Below are 11,072 nucleotides of genomic sequence, written 5' to 3'. Positions count from 1 at the left end.
GAGGTGCTTTCATGGTTTGCAGCTCAGCCTAAAACATTTTTTAATGAGGGAATATGAAAGTTTGTTGACAGGCGGTCAAAGTGTATTGAAAAGCAAGGAGATTATGTCAAAAAAATGATGTATTTGTCTTTCCTAAAAGTTACAATAAATTCTACATCCAGGGTGCAGATAATTTTTGACTCACCTGTGTGGAATGGGGGTTACCAGGGCCTGGGGGGCAGTAATGGGGAGATGTTAGTCAGAGTACAAACTTCCACGTAGAAGATGACTAAGCTCTGGGAATCTAATGTACAGCAGGGCGATTATAGTTAATACTACTGTATTGTATACTTGAAAGTTGCTAAAAGAGTAGATCTTAAATGTTCTTACCCCAAACAAAGCAATGTTAATTATGTGACATGATGGAGTTTTTAGCTAACTACGGTGGTAACCATTTTGTATGATAATATATAAACATATAAAATCTACGTTATAAATCTTAAACACACACAATTTTATATGCCAATCATATCTCAATAAAGCTGGAAAAATAATTTTAAAATATAGATGTCTATTGAAATTGTTGGGAAATGTTCTTGAGCATCCTTCTATTCTATATCCAATGTCACTGAATCTATTAGTTGTAGTTCTGTCCCATTTGTACAAATGGCCCTTTATATTTTGTGTGCATTTTATGGTTTTTGAGTAATTTTTATATTTTGTAATTAGTGGAATTAAGATATATTAGGGTTGAAGAAATGGAATTAATTTTTTATGCTTTGTATGATCTATTAAAAATTTCCCATTTTCAACCATTGGTGAATAAGTATCCACATTCTTGTTTTGATAGCTTAGGGAAATTAAATGTCACCCAAGGTAACAAAGCTAGTCAGTGGAAGAGTTACAGTTCAACCAGAGTTAATTTGGTTATTTACATATTGAATGAATTTTTCTCCACTTTGTTCAAAAGTAAACCAAAATAAATATTTAATTGATTTGTTTTCTTTTATATTGAGGGCTGTGTTTGGTTAGTTAGTTTGACTGTTCTTTTTTTCCTTTATATAAAAAAAAGGTTTATTGGGGATGTGGAACACAGACTCCTGAATGTACCTCTTTACCCCTGTAGTTGGCAGAGTAATGGCCTCCAAAGATGTCCACATCCCAATCCTGGGAACCTATAAAAATGTTGCCTATGTGGTAAAAGGGACTTTGCAGATGTGATTACAATAAGGATCTTGAGATGGGGAGATCCTCCAGGATAATCTGGGTCAGCCCAGTATAACCACGAGGGTCTCTGTAAGAGGTTGGCAGAAGGATCAGAATGAGAGACGATGTAAGGATAGAAGCAGAGTAGAAGTAATGCGCTTTGAAGATAGAGGAAGAAGCCATGAGCCAAGGTGAGTAGATGGTCTATAGATGCTGGAAAAGGCAATGAAACAGATTCTCCCCTGGAGCCTCCAGAAGGAAGGCAGCCCTGCCAACACCTTGATTTTAGCCTAGAGAAACTGATTTCAGATTTCTGGGCTCTAAAACTGTAAGGCAATACATTTGTGTTGTTTTAAGCTACTAAGTTTGTGATAACTTGTTACAGCAGCAACAGGAAACTAGTACACTCTCCTCCCCTCCCTGGCTACACTATGATCTTTTGCTCTATGAGCTAGCCAGCTCCACATTCCACTCCAGGAAAATGTTACTTTTAGGTGTGTAGTTAGCTCACTTTTCCCCTTCATTTTTTCACAGCATCCTAGATCTTAAAAACAACAGTCTTGTTGTTTTGGGCTGGGGCCATGTACAGGGGACTTGGATATTTTCTTGGAATTCCTGGCTTTGGGTTGTACTTGGTAGATCAGGCCAAGTTGTGGGGGGTCCCAACCCTGGCGGATACTTAGGGGAGATCTCTCTTCTCCTCTTCCCCTGCTCCAAGACACACCACCCACACTGGCTGGCTGAATTGTATCTGAGTGTTTGTGCAAAGTTTGGGAATGCAGAACCGTTCCAGCCACAGAGGTGGTCAGACTCCCCAGATCCTCCCATTCCTGCTCCCCCCATTCCATACTTTCTTTTCATTCATTCATTTATTCAAATGACACTAATTAGTCGCCTCCCAGGGCCCACTGCTGTGGTAGGTACAGGGGTAAAACACTGAACAGACACAGCCTCTGTCTCTGTGCGGCAGGGTGATGGACGGTAAGGGTGCGATCAGTGTGTGCTCACAGAGATATGTGGTCCCAGAGGAGGGCGAGCCACGCTGTTGAAAGCTGGTCGGAGTTGGTCTCAAGCACAGCCTCAGGGAGGATGGGACCCTTGAGCTAGGTCTTGAGGATTGAAAGGGCTCAACAAGCAGGCAGGGAAGAATGGGGAAGGTGTTGAAGACACAAAGTAAGCACTGCAACTCTAGAGGCTGGATGCCACGGACTGGCTTGGTCCAGCTCAGCAATGCAAGTAGTTCCATGTGGCCACAGCAAAGAGTATAAAGGGAAGTGGAAAAGAAGAGGTGGGGAGGGGACCCCAGCCCCTTGGGGACTAACAAGAATGCTAAGGGCAGTGTTTGTAAAACTGAAGCCTATTTTCCTGCACATTTGAATTGCACAACCGCGACCCATTGGTTGGATGGTGGGGGAGTCTGGGAACTTCTCATCACTGGATGATGGATACTTGTTGGCTGATTTAACTAATTCAATTGTCATATGTGGGATTGTTTTAGGGTTGGTGCACAGTTAAAGAGGAAAGATGGGGCAGCATAATAGTTAGACCGTGGGCTTTGCTGTCGATAAACATGGACTCTGACTTTCTACCTGTTTCACTTTGGGCTAGTTAAATAACCCTCTGAGTCTGAATTTTCCCCAGTGCAGTTCAAAGGTTGGAGTGAAGATTAAATTAAATAATTCCTGTGAAGTGTTCAGCCCTCTACCAAGAACAGAATCAGTGCTCATAAATCATAGTTGTTTATTACGATGTCCCTTTATGTCAATTTAACAATGTGTCACTCTGCTTTCCTACTGGAGGTAGATAAGAGGAAGCTGTCAATAGCTTCAAGAAAGGATTTTAATAAGAAGCTTTGAGATGGATGACAAAAAAGCCAGAAGTACAAATCCTACAATATAAGAAGATTCAGGTTGAAAGCAGATGGGATTAACTGAAGTGTTAAGAAGATTTTTAATTAATTAGGGCAAAGTTTCAAGATTCTAGAATGACAGACCTTTCTCTAGTTCCCGTCAGGGAAACCAAGAACACAATGGCAGGAATTTGGAGGAGAGATGGTGTTAAATCATTTTCTGAAAGAACCTTAACTGAGGAAAGTGGGGGAAAGAAGAGGAAGAAAGTCTTTTAGTCGGCATTTTGACATGACCTTCATGTTTGATCATCAGGGGAATGCAGGCTCTAGTTCTCTGAGCGCAGGGCCTCATCTTGGGTGTCTATACCTATAGAGTGTCTGCCACGTGGTGCAGAACCAATAAATGTTGAATGGGTGAAGGAGACATTACTAGATATTTCTTCTAAACCAGCTTCTCTGCCAATGCAGGCATTTATCATATTTTCTTTTGCAATAGGTAAGCCAGTAGATGGTTTTAAAAAAATGACAACTTCTTGTCCCGAGCTTTTTTTTTTTTTTTTGGGGGGGGGTACACCAAGTTCAATCATCTGTTTTTATACACATATCCCCGTATTCTCTCCCTTCCTTGACTCCCCCTCCCCCTCAAGTCCCCCCCACCCTCCCCGCCCCAGTCCTCTAAGGCATCTTCCATTCTCGAGTTGGGCTCCCTTTGTTATACAACTTCTCACTGACTATCTATTTTACAGTTAGTAGTATATATATGTCTGTGCTACTCTCTCACTTCATCTCATCTTCCCCTTCACCCCCCGCCCCCTCCCATACCTCAAGTTCTCCAGTCCATTCTCTGTATCTGCGACCTTGTCCTTGTCACTGAGTTCATCAGTACCATTTTTAGATTCCGTATATGTGAGTTAGCACACAATATTTGTCTTTCTCTTTCTGACTTACTTCACTCTGTATGAAAGACTGTAGTTCTATCCACCTCTTTACATATAGCTCCATCTCATCCCTTTTTATAGCTGAGTAATATTCCATTGTGTATATATGCCACATCTTCTTTATCCATTCATTTGTTGATGGGCATTTCGGTTGCTTCCATGTCCTGGCTATTGTAAATAGTGCTGCAATAAACATGATGGTACAAGTTTCTTTGGGGATTATGGTTTTCTTTGGGTATATGCCCAGGAGTGGGATGACTGGATCATATGGTAGTTCTATTTGTAGTTTTTTAAGGAACCTCCAAATTGTTTTCCATAGTGGCTGTACCAACTTACAGTCCCACCAACAGTGCAGGAGAGTTCCCTTTTCTCCACACCCTCTCCAACATTTGTGGTTTCCAGATTTTGTGATGATGGCCATTCTGATCGGTGTGAGGTGATACCTCATTGTGGCTTTGACTTGCATTTCTCTGATGATGAGTGATGTTGAGCATCTTTTCATGTGTTTGTTGGCCATCTGTATGTCTTCTTTGGAGAAATGTCTATTTAGGTCTTCTGCCCATTTGTGGATTGGGTTATTTGCTTTTTTGGTGTTAAGCTGCATGAGCTGCTTGTATATTTTGGAGGTTAATCCTTTGTCCGTTGTTTCATAGGCAATTATTTTTTCCCATTCTGAGGGTTGCCTTTTAGTCTTGTTTATGGTTTCTTTTGCTGTGAAAAAGCTTTTAAGTTTCATGAGGTCCCATTTGTTTCTTCTTGATTTTATTTCCCTGATTCTAGGAGGTGGGTCCAAAAGGATCTTGCTTTGATGGATGTCATAGAGTGTTCTGCCTATGTTTTCCTCTAGGAGTTTGATAGTGTCTGGTCTTACATGGAGGTCTTTAATCCATTTGGAGTTTATTTTTGTGTATGGTGTTAGGAAGTGTTCTAATTTCATTCTTTTACATGTTGCTGTCCAATGTTCCCAGCACCACTTATTGAAGAGGCTGTCTTTTTTCCATTGTATACTCGTGCCTCCTTTGTCAAAGATAAGGTGCCCATATGTGTTTGGGTTTACTTCTGAGTTCTCTATTCTATTCCATTGATCTTCCTTTCTATTTTTGTGCCAGTCCCATACTGTCTTGATCACTATGGCCTTGTAGTATAGTTTGAAGTCAGGAAGCCTGATTCCACCAACTCCATTTTTCCTTCTCAAGATTGCTTTGGCTATTCGGGGTCTTTTGCGTTTCCATACAAATCGTAAGATTTCTTGCTCTAGTTCTGTGAAAAATGCCATTGGTAATTTGATCGGGATTGCATTGAATCTGTAAATTGCTTTGGGTAGTACAGTCATTTTCACGATGTTGATTCTTCCAATCCAGGAACATGGTATGTCCCTCCATCTGTTTGTGTCATCTTTGATTTCTTTCATCAATGTCTTAAAGTTTTCTGCATACAGATCTTTTGCCTCCTTAGGCAGGTTTATTCCTAGGTATTTTATTCTTTTTGTTGCAATGGTGAATGGGAGAGTTTCCTTAATTTCTCTTTCTGCTCTTCCATTGTTAGTGTATAGGAATGCAAGAGATTTCTGTGCATTAATTTTGTATCCTGCTACTTTACTAAACTCATCAATTAGTGCTAGCAGTTTTCTGGTAGAGTCTTTAGGGTTTTCTATACATAATATCATGTCATCTGCAAAGAGGGACAATTTTACTTCTTCTTTTCCAATTTGGATTCCTTTTATTTCTTTTTCTTCTCTGATTGCTGTGGCTAAAACTTCCAAAACTATGTTGAATAATAGTGGTGAGAATGGACACCCTTGTCTTGTTCCTGTTCTTAGAGGGAATTCTTCCAGTTTTTCCCCATTGAGAATGATGTTGGCTTTTGGTTTTTCATATATGGCTTTGATTATGTTGAGGTAATTTCCTTCTATGCCCATTTTCTGGAGAGCTTTTATCATAAATGGATGTTGAACTTTGTCAAAAGCTTTTTCTGCATCTGTTGAGATGATCATATGGTTTTTATCCTTCAAGTTGTTGATATGATGTATCATGTTGATTGATCTGCGTATATTGAAGAATCCTTGCATCCCAGGGATAAACCCCACTTGATCGTGGTGTATGATTTTTTTAATGTGCTGTTGCAGTCTGTTAGCTAGTATTTTGTTGAGGATTTTTGCATCTATATTCATCAGTGTTATTGGTCTGTAGTTTTCTTTTTTTGTGACATCTTTGCCTGGTTTTGGTACCAGGGTGATGGTAGCCTCGTAGAATGAGTTTGGGAGTGTTCCACCTTCTGCAACATTTTGGAAGAGTTTGAGAAGGATAGGTGTTAGCTCTTCTCGAAATATTTGATAGAATTTGCCCTTGAACCCATCTGGTCCTGGGCTTTTGTGTGTTGGGAGATTTTTAATCACTGCCTCAATTTCCGTACTTGTGATTGGTCTGTTCATGGTTTCTATTTCTTCCTGGTTCAGTCTTGGAAGATTGTATTTTTCTAAGAATTTATCCATTTCTTCCAGGTTATCCAATTGATTGGCATATAGTTGCTTGTAGTAGTCTCTCATGATGTTTTGTATTTCTGAGGTGTCTGTTGTTACTTCTCCTTTTTCATTTCTAATTCTGTTGATTTGCATCTTCTCCCTTTTTTTCTTGATGAGTCTGGCTAATGGTTTATCAATTTTGTTAATCTTCTCAAAGAACCAACTTTTAGTTTTATTTATTTTTGCTATGGTTTCCTTCCTTTCTTTTTCATTTATTTCTGCTCTGATCTTTATGATTTCTTTCCTTCTGCTCACTTTGGGGTTTCTTTGTTCTTCTTTCTCTAGTTGTTTTAGGTGTAAGGTTAGGTTGTTTATTCGATCATTTTCTTGTTTCTTAAGGTAGGACATTATTGCTATAAACTTCCCTCTTCGAACTGCTTTTGCTGCGTCCCATAGGTTTTGGGTTGTTGTGTTTTCATTGTCATTTGTTTCTAGATATTTTTTGATTTCCTCTTTGATTTCTTTAGTGATTCCTGGTTGTTTAAGAGTAAATTGTTTAGCCTCCATGTGTTTGTATTTTTTGCAGTTTTTTCCTGTAATTGATATCTAGTCTCATGGCGTTGTGGTCTGAGAAGATGCTTGATATTGTCCCTAGCTTGAAATCCATCTATCACTCAAATTCCTCAAATTGCTCAGAAACTTTGTTTTTGCATAGGATCCTCTCAGCACCTGGTAATGCCAAGATCACACGTGGTCACGTGCTTGACAGAGTTTTATAAACTGAATTAAGCGTCATCACTCATGTCCCATAGAACATGAACTGACAATGAAAAGGTATTTAAAATATATCTTTAATGAGTGGGAGGTGATTAATATATTATACTTCGTTATTTTTGCAAGTCTTAGCTTTGTACTTTGTGAAACAACAAAAGCCTGGTCTTAGAGATGTGATTTTACTGGCTGTCATGGATTTTAAAAACTGACTGCCCAAATGTGAAAGAACTGAATGGAAGATGTGAGTGTCTGTTTGTACTTACTGGGCCTGGACGCTCATTGTTCAATACTTTATACCAACCACGATGAAGTTTTTCTTGAAATTGTACTTGTAAGCTTCTTTTTTCCTGATTTAACAGAATTTTCTTGCAATCTAATCAGAAGACACTGACTTTTTAAATATTTTTAACAAATAGATTAAAAACCGAAATACTTTCTCTGGAAGACTTTTGAACAGGTTAAAGATGCTTCCATTTTTAATATGCAGATACGAGTTTTTATAGCTAACACATGATTTCAAAATAGTACTACATAGTAATGAAATATTTCCAAATGTGTTTCCAAAATGCTTTCTTCATAGCATGATTTACTCTTTATTTCCAAGAACTTTTGAGATATAATGGACATACAATAAACTGCATATATTTAAAGTGTACAACTTGATATTTTTTCCTTATTAGTAATGTATATATGGTAATCCCAATCACATGATTTACTCTTGAGAATCAGAGCAGTAATGTTCTTACTCAAAGTTAAAATGTCAACTTTACCTTTACAGATGATGTTTATTTATTACTTCAAAAATATCCGCCAGCTAGTAAACCACTGACAGTCACCTGCCTCAGAAACTGAATTTGCAACACTAATCTTGTGGTAAAAGCATAGAATGCCTCAGCTCTAAGTTGGAAAACCCTCTAAAGTATTTTACAAAAATTAACCAATAAATCTCTGTATGATACAAAACATGTTCACAATTACTTCCACTTCCACTACAAAATACTCGAAAGAGTCTTGCGTAATTTAAAGTTTTTTGTGTTTGTTTTATCACTACATTTTGGTTTGAAAGTTAGCTTCATCAATGTCATCCTCTAAAACTTTGTGCCTCCCCAGCAACAACTTCTTCCTAGTGATAGCTTCCCTGTGAAAGAAGTAGCAAATAAAAATCACCCTTGGATCTACCTCTGTAAGGTTACCCTGGGCTTCCTTTTATATTCTGGTCAAACTGGCTGCCACGTCAAGGGTTACCCTAAAACCATTTTCTTATAGAGCATTATTCTTATTACAGAAGTCACTTAGCAGTAAAAATATCTTCTCCAGCCCATCTTTCTTTTAGAGGTTCACAAAGAAAGTACTCCTGGATATATTTCATTACTGAGCAGAATTGGCGAATTCAATAGATGTCAGAACATCTGTATTTCAATCCAGCTGTGTAGTAAACCATCCACACTGTCTCATTTCTCCCAGTACTTGTTTCTTTACATCCTCAGTGATGTTTTCAAGGCATCTTCCAGCAGTATTTGCTGACAAAGGAATGCATTTTAGTTTAGTCATCAATTTGGGTTCCGTGCATTATTTCCAAGCTGTTGTCAACACATCAGGAATAACAAATGTTTCCTTCACAGTATGTAGCTTTTCCCCCACTTACAATTAAATAAGAAACTTACTATTAAATACAAAACTTAAGCTCTTAAGGAGCTTCCAAACATTTATTGTCAAATTTATTGTGATTTTTATAAAGCAATGGATTGTGTAGTGAATAACTCTGAATGTTTAAAAAAATGTAGAAATTTACCTTCATATTCTGGATAAGATCTTTTCAAACGTTTGAAAATAGTGTTGGCTTCATACCAGCTTTAGTGATAACCCAAGTTGCAATATGCATTTACTTGGGTTGCATTGCTAATGAGAGATGATATAAATTCATATTTCAAGCAGTTTTCTTGGTCATGTCAATTTGTGTGTGTGTATGTGACTTGTTGCCAGAACTGAGTAGATTATCATTGTTTCGCCTCATAATGTGACCAAGAAAGAGCTTGCATCAAGAGAAGGGTCAGCCCTGACAACTTTCTAATGGTTCACCACTGTTTCATTATTTGTATTATCTGTAACCAGTAATTTACAAATCTACAGGTTCATTTAAAACCCACCTGTCTGCTTTGTGGGCGCTGGGTTTTGTGTTTGTTTTGTTTTGGCTGCATTGGGTCTTTGTTGCTGGGCACGGGCTTTCTCTAGTTGCAGAGAGTGGGGGCTGCTATTTGTTGCAGTGTGTGGGCTTCTCATTGTGGTGGCTTCTCTTGTTGCAGAGCACAGTCTCTAGGCACGTGGGCTTCGGTAGTTGCAGCACATGGGCTCAATAGTTGTGGTGCATGGGCTTACTTGCTCTGTGGCATGTGGGATCTTCCTGGAGCAGGGATCGAACCCGTGTCCCCTGCATTGTCAGGCAGATTCTTAACCACTGTGCCACCAGGGAATTCCGGGTGTTGGTTTTGTTGAAACAAGTTAATAGGAACTGTAAGCCCATTTAGCTAAGCTCATATAATTTACATTTGTCATATTTCCCTGAACTCAAATGAATGAATGCAGGGATTACTCCATCACCAATTGAATTTTACATGAGCAAGAAACAAACTTTCATTGTGCCAAGCCACTAATACTTGAGGTGTCTGTTACAGCAGCCAGCGTTCACTTAATACACTTCCTATGTGTGAGACACTTTGACAGATGTTGTAAGGGCTGCAAAAATAAATGGACATCCCTGACTTCAAGACTATAAGACATGCATGTAAATAATCATGTTATGAATCAGTTCAGAGCACAGGCACCTCGAGAGGGGCCCAGATTAAGCAATTTCTGAAGCAAAGAGAAGAGCCTTTTCAGTTAGTGTGGTCAGAAAATATTCCCTGGAGGAGATCTCATTTGTGCCAGACTTGGGAGGAGAGAGAAGATTTCAGTAGATAGAGCTGAGAAGGGGTATTCTCAAAGAAGAGAGATGTGAGTCTCCTGGTGGCACTGGGACTTTGAACGTCAGGCTAATGTGTTTGGACTTGATCCTGCAGGCAATGAAGAGCCAATGAGGAATTCTGAGTTGGGGAAGGTGCAGTCCCAGTGATGCATTAGGGAGATGACTCTGGGAACAGTGAAGAAAGTCTAGAGGAAGCACAGGAAAACCTGTGTGTTTTTGAGACCAATTAAGAAGCAAACACAGTGGTGGCCCTAGTGTCACCACTTCAGAACTCAGACTGCGGGATCAGCAGACTTGTGTGTGTATCCTGGCTCTTCCATTTGTCAACTATACTGACCTTGAGTTACTTAATCAACTAAACCTCAGTTTCCCCATTTCAAAAAAGGACTAATAGGGACTTCCCTTGGTGGTCCAGTGGTTGGGACTTGGCCTTCCAATACAGGGGTTGTGGGTTTGATCCCTGGTCGGGGAGCTAGGATTCCACATGCCTCTCAGCCAAGGGGCCAAAACATAAAACAGAAGCAAAATTGTAACAAATTCAATAAGGACTTTAAAAATTGTGCACATCAAAAAAATCTATATAAAAAAAAAAGACTAAGAAGAGAAGGTGCTTCACAGATTTATGTGAAGGGTGAGATCATCCATGTTACACATGCAGCACAGTGCCTGGCAAATAATGAACACTTAACAGTCACTATTATTTGTGTTCCCAATGTGAGATAATAAAGATTGAATTGGGTTTGTTGCAGTGATAACAGAAAAGAAGGGGTGAATTCAAGATATATGCAAGAAAGGCAGATAAATACAAAATAACTCCGAAATTTGGTCTCAGTTACTTGGGAGAATGGTCTTCCACTGGAAGGACTGATTGGTTTCATGCAGTAAAAAAAAAAAAAAAATGCA

The sequence above is a fragment of the Hippopotamus amphibius genome, chromosome 10, assembly GCF_030028045.1.
Source record: "Hippopotamus amphibius kiboko isolate mHipAmp2 chromosome 10, mHipAmp2.hap2, whole genome shotgun sequence".
NCBI classification, from domain to species: Eukaryota; Metazoa; Chordata; class Mammalia; order Artiodactyla; family Hippopotamidae; genus Hippopotamus; species Hippopotamus amphibius.
The sequence above is the reverse complement of the archived record's forward strand: the minus strand, read 5'-3'. Positions refer to the sequence as shown.